Genomic DNA, 20,517 nt, shown 5'->3' on the forward strand with positions numbered 1-20,517 from the left:
GGCACAGTTCATGTCATGGGAACCTGTCGTGGGTTCAAATCCAGCTCCAGACATCCTGTGCGGAGTTTGTATGTTCTCCCCGTGCTTGCGTGGGTTTCCTCCGGGCACTCCGGTTTCCTCCCACGTTCCAAAAACATGCATTTCAGGTGAATTGGCCGGTCCAAATTGTCCCTAGGTGTGAATGAGCGAATGAGTTGTCTGTCCCTGTGTGCCCTGCGATTGGCTGGCAACCAGTTCAGGGTGTCCCCTGCCCACTGCCCGGAGATGGCTGGGATGGGCTCCAGCCCCCCCGCGACCCTAATGAGGATAAGCGGTACGGATGATGAGATGAGATGAGATGAGCAAATCTGATACAGAAAAACTAGAATTATTGTAGAACATTATTTTATTTTTCTGGATATATTTTTGACTTGTTTTTCTTGTAATAATAATTCATGCTATGGAAGTTACTAAATGATTTTGCGAATTGTAAGTGTTATTTTTCTTTTCTGGCATATCAAATCATTTCAGATAAAAATAAATATAATTAGCCTTTAAAATTTTATTATCTACCATTACAACCCATGAGCTCAGAAGAGTGCTGCCGATGGGTTAACCACTCAGCTGCCGTTTTCACTTTTATTTCTTGTATCTATACCAGCTCGGTGGATTTGGGGGTAGGGCGCCCGCCCCGAGACTAGGACATAGCTGGTTCGAGCCTCGGCGGGGTCATACCTTGGACTTACATTACCTCCCTGATTGGCGCTCGGCATTAGGGGTTGGAATTGGGGGGCTTGGTCACTTAATGACTCCCAATGAGATGTTGAGCAAGGAGGCTGGGAATCCCCTACTCTGTATTGGTTTCACAGAAAGAGTCAAGAATGTGAATGTGTTCTTGACTCTAGGGGATATGGCTCCAGTATATACAGTACGTATAGATTTCTTATATCTGATATGGATTTTTTTTTTGTTATATGCCATTTCAGATAATTTCCAACAAAAATTATGAACAAATACTTGAATTCATTAGATTTTACAATTTTTTTCAGGTAGTCTTCCATAATATCCATCCATTATCTGCACCGCTTATCCTCAGTAGGGTTGCGGGCGTGCTGGAGCCCATCCCAGCTGTCTTCGGTCAGTGGGCAGGGGACACCCTGATCTGGTTGTCAGCCAATCACAGGGCACACAGAGACAGACAACCCACTCGCTCATTCACACATAGGTACAATTTTAGGATCAGCAATCGACCTGCTTTGTATTTCTTTGTAATATGGGAGGAAACCGGAGTGCCCGGAGGAAACCCACGCAGGCACGGGGAGAACATGCAAACTCCACTCATGGAGGCCTATAGTTGGTTTTGATTCTCTAACCTCCATCCTCCATCCATGAGAATTCCATCCTGTCTCAAAGCCCCCCACTGAGCGCCCTATTTTTATTAAATCTTCAAGGTTAAAGAAAACAAATTACCCATAAAGGGTGTGGAAATCAAAGAACAGTGACATTATTGAGCAATGGTAACGATGTAATAGTCAAAACAATGAGCAATATGAAATTTCCTTAGCATTTGTCTAATATTAATAACAGAATAAACTCATTTTCTATATGCAGGTATTTCCAGCAATCCTTCTTTTGCAATGGCGTTGTTGTCATGATAATCGAAGCAGCAAATCGGTTCGAAAGATGAGGTCTTACGATTTTTCTTCTCAGGTTTCTTCTTTGTCATACGCACGTACTCTTATTGTTATTCGGGCCCCATGCCGGCCGGCGAGATGAGGGGGCACGGCGGAAGGAGGGGGCCATGATGAAAAAGGTCATTCTCGTGGACGCAACATTTTTTTCCCGGCGCGAAAAGTCGGCGGCGATGATGACAAGCTCCAAAAGGTCTCGTGTCATCACGGGATGGAGGGTGGGCACACTGCCCTCTATTTTAAGGCGACCGGCAAGCTCATCTGCCAGGTCACATAAGGTTAAAATTACCCTGTAGGTCCAGTCCTGATTTAATGGCACAGTGCTTGTGTTCAAGTGAGACCGTCCTCTCTAGAAGGGTTGTTTTAATTCTCGTGGCAAGCGCATCTGTTGTTCATAGTGGAGCTTTGATGCGACCTTGCTAGCATAAGGAAATGTGATCTATTTGTTTCAAACACCACAAACAAAGGTTTTGTGGTTTGTTTTTGTTTTGGTTCAGGGTTCGTACAAAGTGCCTTAATTTTAATTGTGTTTTTAAAGATCGAAAAGAGTTAGAATTTTAGATGACATGCTTGTAAATGCTTGAAATTGTTGTTCTGTGTCCCAACTAGTCTTTGCCATCGAATTGCTTCTTCCACCGTGATTAACTGCCGCTGGCATTAGTTTGTATGGGATTGTCCTATGAAGCGTCATCACCCTCTATGGGTCATACCCAAGAGGACAGGTGCATGCTACACCTAAAAAGGGCACTATAAAATGTGGATTAGAGCAAGGATTACTTATCAATTATGGGCCCTGCAAAAAAATGAAGGTAGCATTTCCCAGTCCTGAATTGTAATGGGAAGAACTTCCTGCAATGTCAAATCTAAGCTAAATATTACTGGAGAGATTTGTCTCCAAAATATTTAGTGGGCTGTAGACATCCGGGCGAGTGGTCGTGGAGGTCCATCACAAGAATACCTTTTTCAGATCGGTCTCAAATGTAAAAAAGATCAGTTTCTCATTTATTTCAAATTCTCATTTTTTCCCGAAGGGAACAACCTAATATATGAATTTGTATTTCTATTTTTGTGTATTACCAATTTTACAGTTCATTCATTTTTACAAGATTTATTAATCCGAAGAAAAAATGTACACCAAGACAAACGCACACGTTACTTCGTCTTCTACGGGATTTATTTAGACGATAAATCAATCAACGAACATTTCAACAAGACAAATTTAACACGTTTTTAATTTAAATTGGGAAGATTTAAAGGGTTTTCTGGGGTGTTTGGAAAAAATGGTGGATAAACTGTGGAAGTTCATCTAGTCGACCAAGCGAATGACCATAGATTTTCTATGGCGCGTTCGAATCATATGACCCCAGCACCAAAAATGGCGGTTGTGCAATTTTCCTTGTTAATACCTGAGGAGGACACCAGGGATTCTGGCAAACTGGGAGTCACTTTAGTAGAGCTCCAGCATGATAGAGAGAGAGAAACAATGGACGAGCGAGCTCGGATAGCACGATGCCCAGGAAAAAGAGAGCTTTTAACTCCTTTTAAATGCCTAAAAACTTCATGGACCCCTGTGTCATTGGGACCTGCTCCACGAGTTCCTCCCAAGGTATTGGATACTTCAAATAAAGTTCTCTAGAAGCCAAACGGGGGTGAATTCATCAAATGTGCCATAAAACACTCTAGTATAAAACCATGACTTGGCACGCAAAGACGAATCAACAATATTTTAGTTACAAGCTGACAATTTAGTGATTTGAATCTCTATGATTATGATCTTTAGAGGGTGGTTGTCTCTTGGAACTAGAGACATCATTGTCCACGAGCACCCTTGTAGATGCCTGGTGTGCACTGTTTCGAAGCTTTTCATCAGGCCGGCGTGGAGACAGTGTTAGACGGGTGTGGTTCAGTTCATCACAGACATGGGGAGACTGCTAAGAGATGTGTCAGTGGTTCAGTTCATTGTGGGTGTTTGGAATGAGGAGTAGGACAGCGTATCAGGCAGCTTAGGTAGTGAAGGATTTTATACATTTGACTAAAAAGGATTTTATACGATCGAATACAAATTACATTTAATGCAAAAGATATTCACTGGCTGGGCTGTGGTGCGATGTTAGGGCACCCTGGTTGAAAATGTATTTTACAGGAACGACGGGAACGTAAGGCTGATAAGATAATCAGCCCATCCAGACGCAGAAAGGCCCTGATGACGTAGAAACGCTCAGTGTTGTTTTGAGGATTCCAGACATCGCGACGCTCTTCGATGAGATGGTGAAGCCCAGGAGGGGCTTCCTTGGCTCGCCCATGGGAGGAGCCAGCACGCCATTATGCGGGGAGAAGATGGCCAATAGGAGAAAGCTAAAGGACTTCAGAAGAAGGCTTCCCAGGGACGCCAACGTCACTAATTCAGCCGTTATCGATGCAGTACACTTAGTTACATTTTTAGGGAAAATAAATCTGCCCCCGTGTGAAAATGTCCGCTTTCCTGTTCATCTTTTCCCTCAAGAAACGAGCGTGCATAAATTGTTTGGTGAATGTAGGTTGTGTTTGGTTAATGGAGTCAGATAACTAATTCGAACAATTTGGTAAACGGTACATTTTTATATTTAATTCCCAACAGTAGTCCAATCCGAGAAAAGGGGTGTCTTGGGGGACTAATGGTGAGTCTGTCGGGTTTTTTTTTTTTTTTTTGACATAGTCTGTAGCTGAAAAGGGATGGTAGCATAGAGCATCATGCTACAATTTACACAATACTTTGTAGCTAATAATAAGCTTTAGAGTCGATGCGCATTTATTAAATTACTGTTTTTTTCTATTTCGGGTTTGGTCTTTTTGTGCTTTAAAAACTGCAAGGAACGAGTGAAAACACTTCAAAGGTTGTTTACTATCCGTAAAGGCAAATTCATGACGACAGAAATGAAAAGACAAAACTTGAATGTCGTGTTCTCTAAAGTTGAATTATTTTCTAAAACAGAAACTATTTTTTTTTTTAAGCGGAAGAAACAAAAGAAAATTGAAGAGTGGATTCGAAAGCACTCGATACTCTCCTCTCCCCCTGTAATCATTTTTTTTTTCTTTCTTCTAAAACACAATACAGCAGATCGATTCTAGCGTTGCCGCACCGTCGGCTTTTGGAGGTCGGCGTCTCCTCTGTTTCCCGAATGGCATTGCGCCAGAACCAAGAGATGCTATCGTTTTATATGACGAGGGAGAGCGACGGGTGAGCCCTAATTACCTTTTATTGTCACAGGGCTGAAATATGAACACTCCCCGGCGTGCGGAGGATGGAGGGCCATCGTGATAAGCACGAGTCTCAAACGAGGCGGCCTTGTCGGGGGCAGGAGGAGCCGCTCTGTTTTTATGATGTTTTTATTCACTGCAGGGGGCGACGTCTGTTTGTTGTTGACCCCTTTTGTGTCTCCGAAGTACACAGAAAAAGCGTTCTCTCTTAGCGGAGAGTCCAGTCTATGCGAGTAATTGGCATGAGAAGAAAGGGTTTGTTTTGGGCTTTTTCTTTTCTCCAAAGAATTTCGTTTTCATGTTGCGAGAGTGGGCAAATCAATTATTTCAGACCTCAAGGCAGTCACGGCCGGGTTAGGAGTCCTGCTTATTTTTTATGCAAATATACTTGTTCTCAAATATAGACATATTCTTTCATGAGGAAGTTCAGAAGGTGAAGTCTGTGTCATCTTGTTTAATCTAAACACGGTATCGTTATCGACAAATCCTCAATTACAGACTGTGCTTTTATTTTGGAAAATAGCAATCAAAATTTTCAAACTAGACCATAGTCGTCACTACCTTACTGTACCGTTTAAGCACACATATATATATATTTATGATTATTATTAATCAAGACCAATATCTGCAACGAGTTCAATTAACATGAGTTGGTTGGTTCGATCCCTTAATCACGAGGGTTGTAAAGTACCTTTTTCCTGTGGTGTGTCTTGGGCAAGTACAGCCTGGTGGCGCCCATCCCTCTCCAGGTCAACTATTATCATTAGTATCAGCCCTAAAACCAGGGATGGTTTTTACTGCTGTTTTATTCCAAACAATTCTCTTATTTTGAGTAGTTATGGATACCTATACTGATCCCGCTAGTAATAACCAAGTCAAGTCAGGTCTCGTTTATGTGTATAGCCCTTAATCCCAAGGAGTCTCAAAGAGTGTTGGGAACGTTACTCTATAAAAATAATGAGTTATAATAACAGACACTGCCCTACTTACGAACGAGAACGGACGATCGTTCGTAAGTTGAATTGTTTTGTAAGTTGCATCAATGCTATATTTTGTATGTTTATGGTTTATATAAGTATGTTTAAGGCTTGTATAAGTAACCTGCATTGTTAAAAAATTTAACATTTCACAAATTAATACGCTCTATAAAGTTGAGTTCAACTTACTTTTGGAAGATGCGCTTCAACATGGTAGAAAGTGGCCAAAAAATCCAACTATTTTCTCAACCGCATCAAGCTCTCTTATTCCACTTTCATTTAAAAAGAAACTGCTCAACTTTTCCTTACACTTTACACCAACCATCTTGAATGCACGCACGAGATATTAAACAATATAAATGTCAAAGTTCTACAGTATAGAAGGTTTACACGCGAGCTAGGAAGTAGAAGCCGGATTTCTTCTTCGGGATGGATGCTGGGTGAGCTCTCACAGTGCCAAATGCCAAAAGCGGCGGAAAGAAGCACTACAGGTGCACACAAAATCTGACTTACAGCAATGTCCGGATATTTTTCGACATCCGATGAAAAAAAAATTCGTAAGTCGAATGGTCGTAAGTAGGGGAGCGTCTGTACTCACTACCTTTTCCAAAAGGCAACTTGAGTTTGTCACTGAGTTACTCTATAGTCCGTGATTAAGGGCTATACAAATAAACAGGACCTGACTAAAGAAAGCATTCAATTTTTTATTATGCACCCCGCCTTTAATTTTGACTTCCTTTTAATTCGTAAATTTTTAAGAAAATATTGTTAATGATAAAAATAATCTGCCAAAGGAACACCTTTTTTCACGGAACTATTTTTCTCATGTGGACTTTCCAGAAACGAAAAATGACCCCTTAGGTGAGGGCAGCAGTGTGAAGGGAATTGCTAAGTCCCCCCACCCAGCAAATGGCATGCTCCTATTCACATTGAAAAATCCACTACTCTCTGGGAAAGCGTCTCCAAGGGGGGTGGGGGCGGTCGGGGGGGCTGCCTCATGTCAGGCATCTTGTTTGACATCAACAGCTTGTCCCATGCACACAATTCGATCACAGTGTGAGTGACACCTGAAAAGAAATGATCAAAAGATGTTTTTTATTTCTTTTTATTCTTTTTGCTATCCGCAAGCACGGAGGGGTCGATGCAGCCACCGAGCAGGGGGGGAGCATGATTGGACACCTGCAGGCAAGTAGCACCTTAGCACAGCATGGGTCAAAGCCCACATCAGGCCGCTGAGATTTCAGACGAGGAAAAAAAGTACAAATATAAAGTCGTCACTGTAAGGATGTATCTGAAATTATGGTTAAGAAAATAAGAAAACCTTGGAGACGGTCATCAACCCAGCCCAGTAAATCATCGCCTGCTGTCTACCCAGTTTAGAGGGCATTGTCGGCTAATTTTGTCTAAACAATGTTGACTACGTTGTTGTAAATGACAATAAGAACATTTGAATTATTTGACGATTATCTGCAGACCAGAATTTTATTCCTATGAAATAAAGTACTGTATTTTCCGCACTATAAGGCGCACCGGGTTATAGGGGGCACTCCCAAAAAAATAGTTTTTGGTCCTATATTTTCCATACATAAGGCGCACCGGATTATAAGGCGCTACAATGGGAACGTCGACAAAACAGTCAGATAGTTCAGTCAAACTTATTACCCCCTTAACATTCCGAAAGCTTGCAAAGAAGCAAATACGTGTCTCAGACATGTACGGAAACGGTGTCTGTACGATATCACCAATCACTCAAATGCATCGTTCCAAATATCATTCGGAAGGTTAAAGTCTTGGGATTCAAGAAATGCCAACCATTTCTTAGTTTCCATTTTATTTTTTGCTGGCAACTGTGTGGACAGCAAAGTAAGAATTTTATTGTGCAGGGAAACGGTGTTCTTTACTGTGCATATGACAATAAACACTTTGAATTGAATTTAGTTTAAAAATAGACTCATCACAGAAACATCAAGATCGTTCTAAAACAAGATACCGGAAAAATATAAAGCCGCATAGCTCACCTAAGTTCTCTTGCAGCCATCACGTTCAATAATGATACGTAACCATGGTCTTCTTACAACCGTGAGTGGAGTAAATCCAGGAGAGTCAAATATTTACAAATACGGAATAGTAAAAAATGTTTTCTCTATGCCGTAGTGCAACCCAACGTGTGATTCACATTCATCTTTTTCAGCCAATTGCAGGCTTTGTTTCGCCCCTTTAGCCTATGCGAGCCTGTAAATGATGAAAAGGATCCGCCCCCTTTACCTCCGAGTAACTTTAGCCAATAGTGACTGATTCAAATGATGATTGACACATTGGTTAGGAAATGAAATGCCGGTATATAAATCCCAGCATACACCGCATACTACTTCGCCTTCGGGGGAAAATCTAGTCGGCGGCTGCTTGCCTTAGTTGCAAGACTTTGCGACTTAATATTGATCCATATATAAGACGCACTGTATTATAAGGCGCATGGTCAGCTTTTGAAAAAAATAAAGGCTTTTAGGTGCGCCTTATAGTGCGGAAAATACGGTAATAGTTCTAATTAAGGGTGGGTAAGTACCGATACCAGTACGTATTGATATATATGCTTATACCAGTTTTGGGACTCATTTTGGTGGCCCATACAAAGCAACTGCTGCCCTCTAGCGACAGATTGACAACAAGGAACTAGGACTATTACATTTCCATAATTTCATACTATCGATTCCTTTATCAATAAATGTGCAGATACCAGCTCTAATCAAGGTTTCAAAACGTGCTTCTTTGCATGATGCAAGAAATGCCTGACCTCTGGTGGCAGTTTTACAATCAGAAACTAGGAATATTACAATTGCATCATTTAATTAATATTACCGATACCTGTATCCTTATTGGTGCAAATAACAGCTTCATTCACTGTGTCGTTACTCGCTTTGGTGGCCGATATGTATCTTCCGATTAGTGGCATTTTTATATTTTTATTTTATGAGTTTAGCATTTATTTATAGTACTGGTACCAGTTTCAAAATCGTGTCAATACCAGCTTCGTATCAAGGTATCTGTTCTTGCTCTGGTGGCCGATACCAGTAATCGCTGCCCTTCAGTGGCAGTTTTACAATAAGGATTTCGCCATATTACATTATTTTTTTCATACAACCAATACTAGTATCTACATTGGTGCTAATTCCAGCATCATTCAAGAAATCAGTACATGCTTTGGTCGCCAATACAAGCAACAGCTGCACTCCAGTGACAGTTTTACATTCAGTAACTAGGCATATTCCATTTTCATCATCTATTTCCAAGTAATGATACTAGTATCATAATCTGGGACAATATCAGCGGCAATTTAATCTATCATAACTCACTTTATTGGCTGATACAAGTAAAGACTGCCCCTATAGTTACAGTTTTACAATCAGCAACTAAGCATAGTACATTTTCTTTATTTATTTGCTACTACTTTTACCAGTATCGAAATTGTGGAGTATGCCAGCCTCTTATTAATGTATCGAGACTCGCTTTGGTGGCCAGCACCAGTACAAGCTGTCCTCTCATGGCAGTTTTACAACCATGAACTATGTCTTTTTCACTATTCTTACTACTGATGCAAGTTTATATTGGTGCCGATGCCAGCCACATTTTAAGGTGTCGGTACTCACTTCACTCCTGATACAAGTAACGCTTACCATCTATTGTCAATTTTACAATCAGGAACTTGGAATATTGCATTTTTATTATTTATTTCACACTACTGATTCTTGTATCTACATTAGCGCTGATACCAGCTTCATTTAAAGTACCAGTACATGCTTTGGTAACCAATACAACCAACGGCTACCCTCTAGTGCAGACCTGGGCACTCCGGTCCTGGAGGGCCATACGTCCTGCCAGATTTTGAAGTTTGCTCTTCTTTAACTCAGGTGATACAAATTATAACCTCGTTACCAAGCTAGCAAGTGCTCGTTAACGATACTGGTGATTGGAATCATCCGTATTGGATCAGAGAAACCTCAAAAATCATGCAGAACATACGGACCTCCAGGACCGGAGTGCCCAGGTCTGCTCTAGTGGCAGTTTTACATTCAGGAACTAGACGCAGTACATTGTCATTGTTTGATTTCTACTTCTGATACCAGCAAAATCGAGGACAATACCAGCCTCATTTCAAGGTATTAGTACTCGTTTTAGTGGCCGATACCAGTAACGGCTGCCATTAAGTTGTACTTTTCCAATCAGGAACTAGACGCAGTACATTGTCATTGTCTGATTTCTACTACTGAAACCAGTATCAAAATCAGGGACAATACCAGCCTCATTTCAAGGTGTCAGGATTCGATTTAGTGGCCGACACCAGGAATATACAATTTTTATTATTTATTTCACACTCCTGATGCTGGTATCAACATTAGCGCTGATACCAGCTTCGTACAAGGTATCACAGTACATGCTTTGGTAGCCAATACAAGCAATGGCTGCCCTCTAGTGGCAGTTTTACATTCAGGAACTAGATGCAGTACATTGTCATTGTTTGATTTCTACGACTGATACCGGTATCAAAATCAGGGACAATACCAGCCTCATTTCAAGGTGTCGGGACTCGATTTAGTGGGCGATACCTGTAGAGGCTGCCATTAAGTTGTAGTTTTCCAATCAGGAACCAGAAATATTACATTTTTATTATTTTATTTCATTCTACCAGTATCGATAATGGTATGGATACCAGCCTAATTTTGACGTATCGGTCCATGCTTTGGTCGCCATTTTTTTTCCCTTGACGCACCGCCTTTTTTTATTTTATTTTTTTTATAAGAATCCAGCTAATAATTCTTACGGACGAGATAATGTCGACTCTGTGTGTTTGCTGTCTCGATCAATAATATCACTGACTTCTCGATACCGAACTCAACCGCGCTCGTCAAGTCATCTGACCCACCCACGATGAAAAAAAATGGATTGCTCTTCAATAAAACTGCGCAGCTATAAACTTCATCATTATTTCATCTTTATTGAAGGTGCTGGTGAGCGGTCAGCGTGGAGGCAGTAATTTTTGGTGCATGGTGCCAGGAGATGTCTATTTGGAGTAAATTCACATGCGGCATAAAAAACTTGACGCTTAAAAGCACAGTGTGCCTCATATATAGATACACACAAAACCATATTCAGTGGTACCTCTGCTTCCGAATTTAATTTGTTCTAGGAGTAGCTTCATAACCTGAACTTCATAAGTAGAGACGCCTTTTGAATCTAAATGCGATAATCCGTTCCAAGCTCCGTAAAAGTACAGTATATTTTTTTAATGGATCATAAAAGAGCATCAGAACATGAAACAAATACTTTAAATGTAAATTAGATTACCACACATTAAACATAAAACGAGAGGCCCACAATGTAAAAAAACCAAACAAAAAAGAATAAATGAAATAACAAAAATTAATTTACCTTTTTGCCCCGTGTTTCTTGAAAAACTGATCCAATGACGTCTGCTTTTGCTGGCTCTTGACAATCCGTCGGAAATGTGCGGGGCAGACGTAGCGATAAACCGACCTGTCAACACTTTTTCCAACGTGATTCGTTTCCACAAAATCCGAGACTTCATGGATTTTTGCTAAGATGTCTCTTTTTTGGCGGTGTCCTTCTTCCCGCCATCTTGCCGGAACACCTCCTCATCTCAGAACTATGACGGTGACACGAAGAGCATGATGGAAGCACGCATGCACTGGGTTGCCAGGCAGATTTGAAGCAATAGCCGGTTTCTTTATGTCAGAGAAACTCTAGAGGGGCTAATAGCAGAACGTACTGGACTTTATCCTGAAACACCTTTGTAACTAGAGGCAATATTTTCCTGCTCAGGTACATTGTAACCTGAAGCTTTCGTATGGAGAGACATTTGTAAGTAGAGGTACCCCTGTACATAAACCATATAAAGCAACTTGCCAGTCTAGGCTATAAACAATAAATAAAATCATTTATATATAAAAAAATATTTTATAAACAAAAACACAGTTAAAAGTTATTTATGTAGTTTGGTTAACTTCTAAAATAAGCGTATATAGTACTCACTTGCCACATGAAGGGTTATACTATAAAACATTTCCAGGAATCCTGAAAGAGGACCATTTTTTTCTTCTAATTCTACCTATTAAATCAAGGGAAGTGAGTTTAGCCATGTGGCGTAGCTTTCCTGCACACACCTGAGACCTGCATGTAACAGTCGCCAAGTCTTTTCAACTTTTTTTACCATTGTTTTCATCTCTCGCCACTAACGTTACCCACTTGGCTGCAGGCTATGGCTCGCCCCTGGGTGTTATTATTAGCTGATTTATGTAAATAGAGCTTGCTTTGATTTTACTGTATTTCTTGCAATTAATTTTCAAGATGAAATCTTTTTTTTGTTTGTTTTACTTAAAAAATAATTTTCAAAAATACCTGAACATATAAGACAACTTGCCCATTGTAAACATGTGTCTTAAAATATGACAAGGCAAAATATAGTAAAAAAATATATATATATTATTTGTAGGGCAGCACGGCGGCCCAGTGGTTAGTGCGTGTACAGCACAGTTCTGAGGTCATGAGATTGAACCTCCTGTGTGGAGTTTGCATGTTCTCCCCGTGCTTGCGTGGGTTTCCTCCGGGCACTCCGGTTTCCTCCCACATTCCATAAACATGCATGCAGTAGCTCAGGAGGTAGAGCGCTCGTCTTGGGATCAAGGGATCCCAGTTCGAATCCCGGCTTGTCTGTGTTACATGTCAAAGTGCCCTATGGTAAGACACTGAACCCCCTAGTACCCCCAATAAGCAGGTTAGCGCCTTACATGGCTGCAAGGCCGCTATTGGGAAATGTGGAGCACATTGTAAAGCGCTTTGGGAAGTCATTGCCTTGAAAAGCGCTATATAAATGCAGATCATTTCATTTCAAATCCATTTTGTTGTTTTTTGACAGTTTTCACATCTGGGGTAACCTACCTTACTGCCTGGTATAGATGGTGTTGATAATCAATGGCGTTCTGACCTAGGAGAATGGAATGTCTTTCTGGGAAAAGAATGCTGAGTCAACAAAACCTAAGGTAACCTTCCTGACTGCCTGTGACAGATGGTGGTCTTGTTTAAACTTCTTTTCTACTGTCAAACAGCGCCACCCTCTATTTGATAATAACCGACAGGATGCTTTTCACGTAAAAGCCGGAATCACCTTTGCAAAACCTCCTGCTGCTTTCATTATTAAAAAACAAAAACAAAGCAATGTTGTTCGTTGTCAAAGGCGTAACCTGGGTCAACTCTACTCTACAGCGCACCCTTGAACGCTAAAAATCGATCTTGCTAAATCCTGACATGAGCGCCGAAACTAATGAAAAATGTTGCATCTCCGCGTTGTTTTCACAGCCCAAAAAATATGTCGCCTGGCGTGACACGAGCCGCACAGACGCCAGAGTGATAAATATCACTTTTTACGAAGCGCTCGCACCAGCGGGATCGGCGCTCCCGCGTAACCGATTAAAACCTTCCAACGCGTCGTTTCTCAACCTAGCGTAGCATATTGTGGAAGGGCGCCGCCATGTTGTGCGAAATGACGGATCAGCGGCTAAATTTCTCAAATGATTTTCCGCCAACTCGCGTGCAAACAGTAAGTGGGGGAAGATCAGCCACCCGCTGAATAAAGGCGCAGCTTGCCAGCTCAGCGCTTACGCCGGAGATTTGTTAGCTGCTAACGGATGCGTATCGCAAGCCGAGACGGCCCACCGGAAACGGCGAAACCAAAACAAGCGTTTTGTGGTTGTCTATTGTGTATTCAATCACGGTTAAGTGGGCTAGCTTAATCCTAACGCGTGAGTGTAAAACACTCTTGAAACGCTAATGAAATATTATATTTCCTGAACGGTAATCCCTGGCTGTTTTGCAGTTGCTCTACTTGGCAGATTTTCATCGTGCATTGTGTTTTGTATTCTGATTGGCTGAACAGAGGGAGATGCCTTCTATCGCCAACAAAGTTGAACTTCTCGACCCGCTAAACTTGCTCCGGAGCCTCTTGCGAGTCTTTGGTGCACCCTAGTGGATTCCCAGTGCTTTTACAAAAAGTTTGATAATGGAAAAATATATGATTCAGTGTAGGTTGACAGTCTTGGGTTGGCCTGGGGGCGTGTCCAGAGTTGTGTCTGGTAGAAGTGCCCACCACACATTACCCGCAAAATATATTTTATATATATATATATATATATATATTTAGTTTATTTTAAATAAATAAATAAACATTTATTTATTTTGAGTTTTTATATGGTATGGTTCACACTGTGGTTTGTGTAGGACACAACCAGAAGGTAAATGCAGTATTTTTTCCCAAAAAGTCACCAAAGTATCATGTAAAGTGGACCATGCTCATATTCCATACAGTTGTGCAATAAAAAGCCAAGATTATTTTCAAGATTAGAATTTGACACTACAGAAATGATTAAAAAAAATTGTTTATAAAGTACAGTACATTTATTTGTTTGACAAATTGTAGAGCCTGTAAATTGGGTTTGTCCTTAAGTATTAAATGAATGGATAAATACAGGTTTTTACTTAGCGGGTTTTGACTATCGCAGGAAACAGGATACAGACGCTGCCCTACTTACAAACAAGATAGGTTCCGGACGATCGTTCGTAAGTTGAATTTGTTCCTAAGTTGCTTTAGTGCTACATTTTGTATGTGTAAGGTTTATATAAGTATGTTTAAGGCTTGTACAGGTATAAGTAACCTGCATTGTTAAAAAATTAACATTTCATAAGATAATATGCTCTATAAAGATAAAGTTGAGTTTAACTTACTTTTGGAAGATGCGCTTCAACATGGTAGAAAGTGGCCGAAAAATCCGACCATTTTCTCAACCGCATCAAGCTTTCTTATTCCACTTTTATTTCAAAAGAAACCTCTTCCTTACACTTTACACCAACTATATTGAATAGATGCACGAGATATTAAAAAATAAAAATGTCAACGATCTTAGCGCGCTGGAGATACAGTATAGAATGTTTACACACAAACTAGGAAGAGGAAGACGGATTTCTTCTTCGGGGTGGATGCTGGGTGACCTCTCACAGCGCCACCACACGCCAGAAAGATGCACTACAGTAATGTCCCCTACTCGGAAAAGGTGCACACGATACAGAATCTAACTTGTCTGGACATTTTTGATCGCATCTAAGGTTTTTCGGAAGTCGAATGGTCGTAAGTAGGGGAGCGTCTTTATTGTTTTGTGTGACATTTACAGGATGCCCTTTTCTGGCCTCGACAGATGACAGTTACTCATTTCTGATGATGTTATGTCCTTGATATCAGATAATTGATCTTTCATTGGTACTGGTTTTCGTAGAACTGCGTCAAATCGATTCCTTGTTTCATCTCCTGTGTGTAAAAGGTTGCATTTGTGCTCGGCAACCCCGAATGTTCCATCCTCATGCGCTTCGTGTTTGCTTTCCCATCATCCAGCAGCAAAAGCACAGCTCGAATCGCGGCGCTAATCTTTTGTCCTCCATCCTCGCAGCGTCAAGGTCCTGGCCGAGAATTCCGCGGCCCTTTCTAAAAGGCGCTTTATAGGAGATTTTCACTTAAATCACACTCACTAAAGGCAGACGGCCGTAAAATGGACTTTTTTGCGGCATCGCGGCCGGCTTTCATTGACCTTCCCGGGCTTGATAGAAGCGTCGAGAATCAGGCAGGCTGCTTTAAGTGGAAGGTTTGAAGTCATCCTTTCAGACATTGTGTCAGTGTTCCCGGACTCTTATTTTCCCCTCTGCCAATCAGTGTCTCCATCCCACGTCTCTCCTCTAAAGTTCTGTGCCTTAGGCGCCAGCCTCCGCCTCGTTCCCTTCGCTCTCTTCCCCTATTTCATTAACCTAATCGCTCACCGTCTGAATTGCCCTCCGCTTTTTTTTTTTTTCCACACCGCGTCCTCCGATCTTTACCGGCGCGTCCCGGAGGGGATGGCGGTGAAGGTGAGCCGGCCGATTAATGTCCGGCTGATGTACTGTTCCGCCTTCTGTCGAATGACCTCTATTAGGTCCCGCCAGACGGTCTCGGCGCACGCCCCGCGGAAGGCGGTCGGTCATGAGTGGGTGACATAGAGAAAAAGTGAGTCGTATTTAGGGATTCTGTGAATGGACAAAAGAAAAACATTCAACCAAAAAAAAAAGGCTTCCTAAAGATGATGTGAAGCTGGCTTTCGTCCGGGGAGGAGTTTTTGCAAAATGTGGCTGCTTGTTTTTAATTTTTGCGAACGAAAAGGAAGGAAGCGGTTACGGCCGTCAAAATGGGCGGGCTGCCAATCTTTTACCGACAAGACATTTTCTAAGTCTGTTTGTTTCCAGTGGTGGGCAAACATTTTGAATGAGGTTGAAAAAATGGCACAGGGGCCAGAGGAGGAAAAAGGCTAATCAATGTATTTATTTTTGCTATATTCCAATGGAAAATCTTAAAGGGTCATTGTGTAATATTTGACCACTAGATGGCTTTGTATTGTCTAATGCGAACCAAAAACAATGCCAATTGAGCACAGCGGAGCAGTAAGATGCCAGACAAATATGTATTTTGCCTATTACTGTATTCAAATCTTTTACTGAATGAAGTTTTTTGTGCCACTAAGAGGCAGTAAATAGTACACACTGTCCCTGTAAATCTGATACTTCACGAGGAAAAAGATAACATGAGACAATAATTTTTTTTCTCTTTTGCAACAACCTGCACACATTTTGTTTTATTGTTTCATTTGTTTATAATGAGAAAATTTAATTTGATTAGTATTAAAACACTCAAGATATATAAATGAATTATTACTTTCCAAATATAAACCATGATTAATAGTAGTAGAAAAGTAATATCTCCCTTTTATAGGCACTAAATTTGATCACTATTAAGTTGTATCATTATTGCATGTAACTTAAAGTACAGAAAAATATAGCCAGCTGTTTGAATGTTGGCCCTGAGCCCATGAAAAATGTAATTTTTATGGGTGTACACAAAGGGACACAGGCTGAGAAATCCAAGTGAGTGCAGTCGTATTCCCTTAAACTGCGCGTCTTTGACTTGTGTTTTAAATCAAATGACATCCGGATGGTTTCTCTCCTCAAACGTACTCTGGTTGATAAGTGGTTGTCAGCAAATGGAGCTATAGTGCGGTTTATTTTGCGATTGGCGCTTAACTTTAGCGACACCCAGTGGACATATTTGCAAACTGCAGGTCATGCCGTGATGCAGCTTCTTGTGCTTCTCTTAGCTTTGTTTCACGGGCTGGATTAAATCTGTTGGCGTGCCAATCTCTGTGCCAGCCGGACTCTGGATATTGTTTACATGCTAACAGTACAGTTCAGCAGTTCGATTCTTGACGACATACTTGGTGTGTGACATTCATTATGTTCATGCACAAAGTCAATTAGTTGGCGCTAGAGGTAAGATCGGCCATAAAAAATTCAGCCCAACCCGACCCGAGTCACGGGTATCTAAACCCGAACCCGCCTAAACTCGACGGATTAACTCGATTTGATAAACGTGCCCAAAATAAACCCAAAGCTTTAATTTTCTGCCAAAGTAAACACGAAACCTTACTCCGGCTGTGCGTACTTCAGTGCTGAACTATGGGTTTTAGCTGAACTACGCAGCTTGGGGCTTACTAAATCAAGTGTGCACTGCAAGTGCAGCACCTAAATGAACAGTTCGGCGCCAAAGTGCGCAGCTCGGCGACGTGCAGTGAACAAAATTGAAACTGGACAAAATGGCACTGAAAATAAAATCAAAATCTGCAGATTACAAGCTGAAAATAGTGAAAGATTTGGCCAAAAAGCAGTAAGTTTGTAAAGCTTGTTAACTATTGGCAAGAAGCCGAAATTATATCTAACGTAAGGGAGGTAGAAGGAGGAAGCCCCGTGTCTTTTACCCTAACACCAAAGAAGAAAATTTCTTTGGATTTAGTGATTTGGAGTTAAACTGATAGTTTGGTAAGCCTTTTCTTTATCTAAATAATTACTTGAGTAAAGGTAAGTGCAATGGGGAGAGAGAAGCCTGAACGTCCTGACTTAATGATTGACATTTTAAGCCGGTTCGGGTCAGGCCCAAGAGTTGGCGCTAAGTTGCATTAAAATGCCCTGACTACTGCATCATGATTGATTTTTTACATTTGACTATAAAGGATTTTGTATGATCGAATGCAAATTACATTTAATGCAAAAGATATTCACTGGCTGGGCTGTGGTGCGATGTTAGTGCACCCTGGTTGAAAATGTTGTTTACAGGAACGGCGGGAACAGGACGTAAGGCTGATAAGATAATCAGCACATCCAGATGCAGAAAGGCCCTGATGACGTAGAAATGCTCGGTGTTGTTTTTGAGTATTCCAGACATCGCGACGCTCTTCGACGAGATGGTGAAGCCCAGGGGGGGTTCCTTGGCACGCTCATGGGAGGAGTCAGCACGTCATTATGCGGGGAGAAGATGGCCAATAGGAGAGAGCTAAAGGACTTGAGAAAAAGGCTTCCCACATGACACTAATTCGGCCATTTCAGATGAAAATCACTTAGTTAGATTGTTAATGACATTCAATCTGCCTCGTGTGGAAATGTCTGCTTTCTTGTTCATCTTTTCCTTCAAGAAACGAGCGCGCATAAATTGTTGGGTGAATGTAGGTTGTGTTTGGTTCATGGAGTCAGATAACTAATTCGAACAATTTGGTAAACGGTACATTTTGATATTAATTCCAAACAATCATCATCAATTCTCCTAGTGTTTTCTTGTCACTATTCCATTTCTTTTCTCCTAATATTGTGATATTTATGATTAGAATGAACATGTACTGAAAATAATTTAATTTGAGCAAAGCTGAAACTCAAGGCTCAAGCATAATTTTTTTTCAAAGAAACCGGTAGCAAAAACAAAATAATTTGAAACGAGACACGAGCGGTTTATTTTTAGAAGTGAAATGTGTTAAGCTAGCTGTGTGAGCAAGTATGAACCTAAGCTAACAGTAGTTTACACAGATCATGCATGTATTCATGTATGCATCAGTCTTTAACGGAGAATATTCTTCTTGGTACTTTTTTTGTCAAATCTTCACGTCGCTCTGGTTCACGGTAAAAATTGAGCAGAATAAGCCGTTTGGATAGCAGAAATGTTGGGGCAGTGAGACTCTCATGTTAATTTCCCACACATTTATCATCCAGATAAAACAAACTTTGGCGAATATAGTTAAAGAATAGAAAAAAAGAGATTAAAATCCATAACTCAAGGGTTATGGATCTTATCCTTTTTTCTATGACTAGGGAAAAAAATACCCCCACTTGGTGGAGCATTAAAAAAATACATCCATCTGTGAAGAAATCAAAAGCCGTTCCAACTTCTATCAGACTTGCTTGAATTTGGACGCAACGCTAATTCCGCAACAATACGCACGCTGACCGCGCATTCGTAATTGGAGCGAGTTAAAAAGTTTGAGATGAGGTATTATTTTCAATTATTCATGAGGCTGTTCATCAGGGAGGCACTTGCTCTCCATTACATTATTGGTTTATGCAAAGCAGGAAACGAACTGGCTGCTGCAACGTGCGCTCGTAAGTGCTGCCGCGTGTTGGAATAAATGCACACTCCAGTGTATTCGCTTGTTGGTCATTTGGACGCGCGGACAAATTAAACTGGACTAGAAAACGGGGTGGAAGTGGAGGAGAACCCAAAGATCTGTCCATTGGTTATGAGTTACAGCTTGTTTTCTTCATCAGGTTGCACGGATGAGTTTGGAGCTGACGTTGGAAGAGGAACTGGGCAACAGGATTGGGAGCTAGCTGGAATCCATGGAGAAAAGCTACAAAAGCACGTAGAGAACATGCCAAGATCTATTAGGTTAGTGCTTAGATTGGAAACATACTCTTAAAAAATCAACTATTTGAAGATCAGGGAGCGCCAAATGTCAGCTTTATCAAAAAAAAAAAAAAAAATAGTAATGCCAAGAGGTATCAAACCAAAATTGACAAATAACGTCACAGTTATTGGCCCGACAGGGGCTAAAGGCCCGCTAATACGTCAATTGTTGCCTTTCTAAAATATTAAATCCTTAGAGAGAGTCTAAGCCAGGGGTGTCCAAACTTTTCAGAAAGCAGGCCATATTTGGTAAGCTCAAAATGTGTGAGGGCCGACTAGTCAGCCTGAAATTCTTTAAACAGTCTTCAAGGATATGCAGTGTTTGGCGATCTCGTAGCTCGGCTTTGTAGCGTTTTATTTGACTCGCAGGGTCTCGTGAAAAAGCACGGAGGTGCCATTAAAACTGCTTCCCGTTGCTTTACCTTTTCACAGGGTTCGTTTCCACTTTGCTTTTCGTAGTCTGGCAGTGGCTCTTGATATTTCTCTTCCCATCGACTCTTGGAGGTCCGGAAATAGGCCGCAACGTTTCTGGTTTTTGCCCCGGTCTCTGACAAGATAAGGACCTGCTCGAATGACTTTCGCACAATTAAATTTAGAGAATGTGTAACGCAAATGCGTTATGTGCTAAGGCTATCGTGTGACAAGGCATTTGACTCTGTCCTTTATTCTCCATTCTGCCATAATGTTAATCTTTGCCTGGGACGATTTTTCTGTTATATTCTTTGAAACCAGACACTGTCTCTTGGTAGATTAAGCAGACACAGTTGTTTCA

This window comes from Urocampus carinirostris, chromosome 20 (assembly GCF_059441175.1).
Source record: "Urocampus carinirostris isolate Australia breed hairy pipefish chromosome 20, RoL_Ucar_1.0, whole genome shotgun sequence".
Lineage (NCBI taxonomy): Eukaryota > Metazoa > Chordata > Actinopteri > Syngnathiformes > Syngnathidae > Urocampus > Urocampus carinirostris.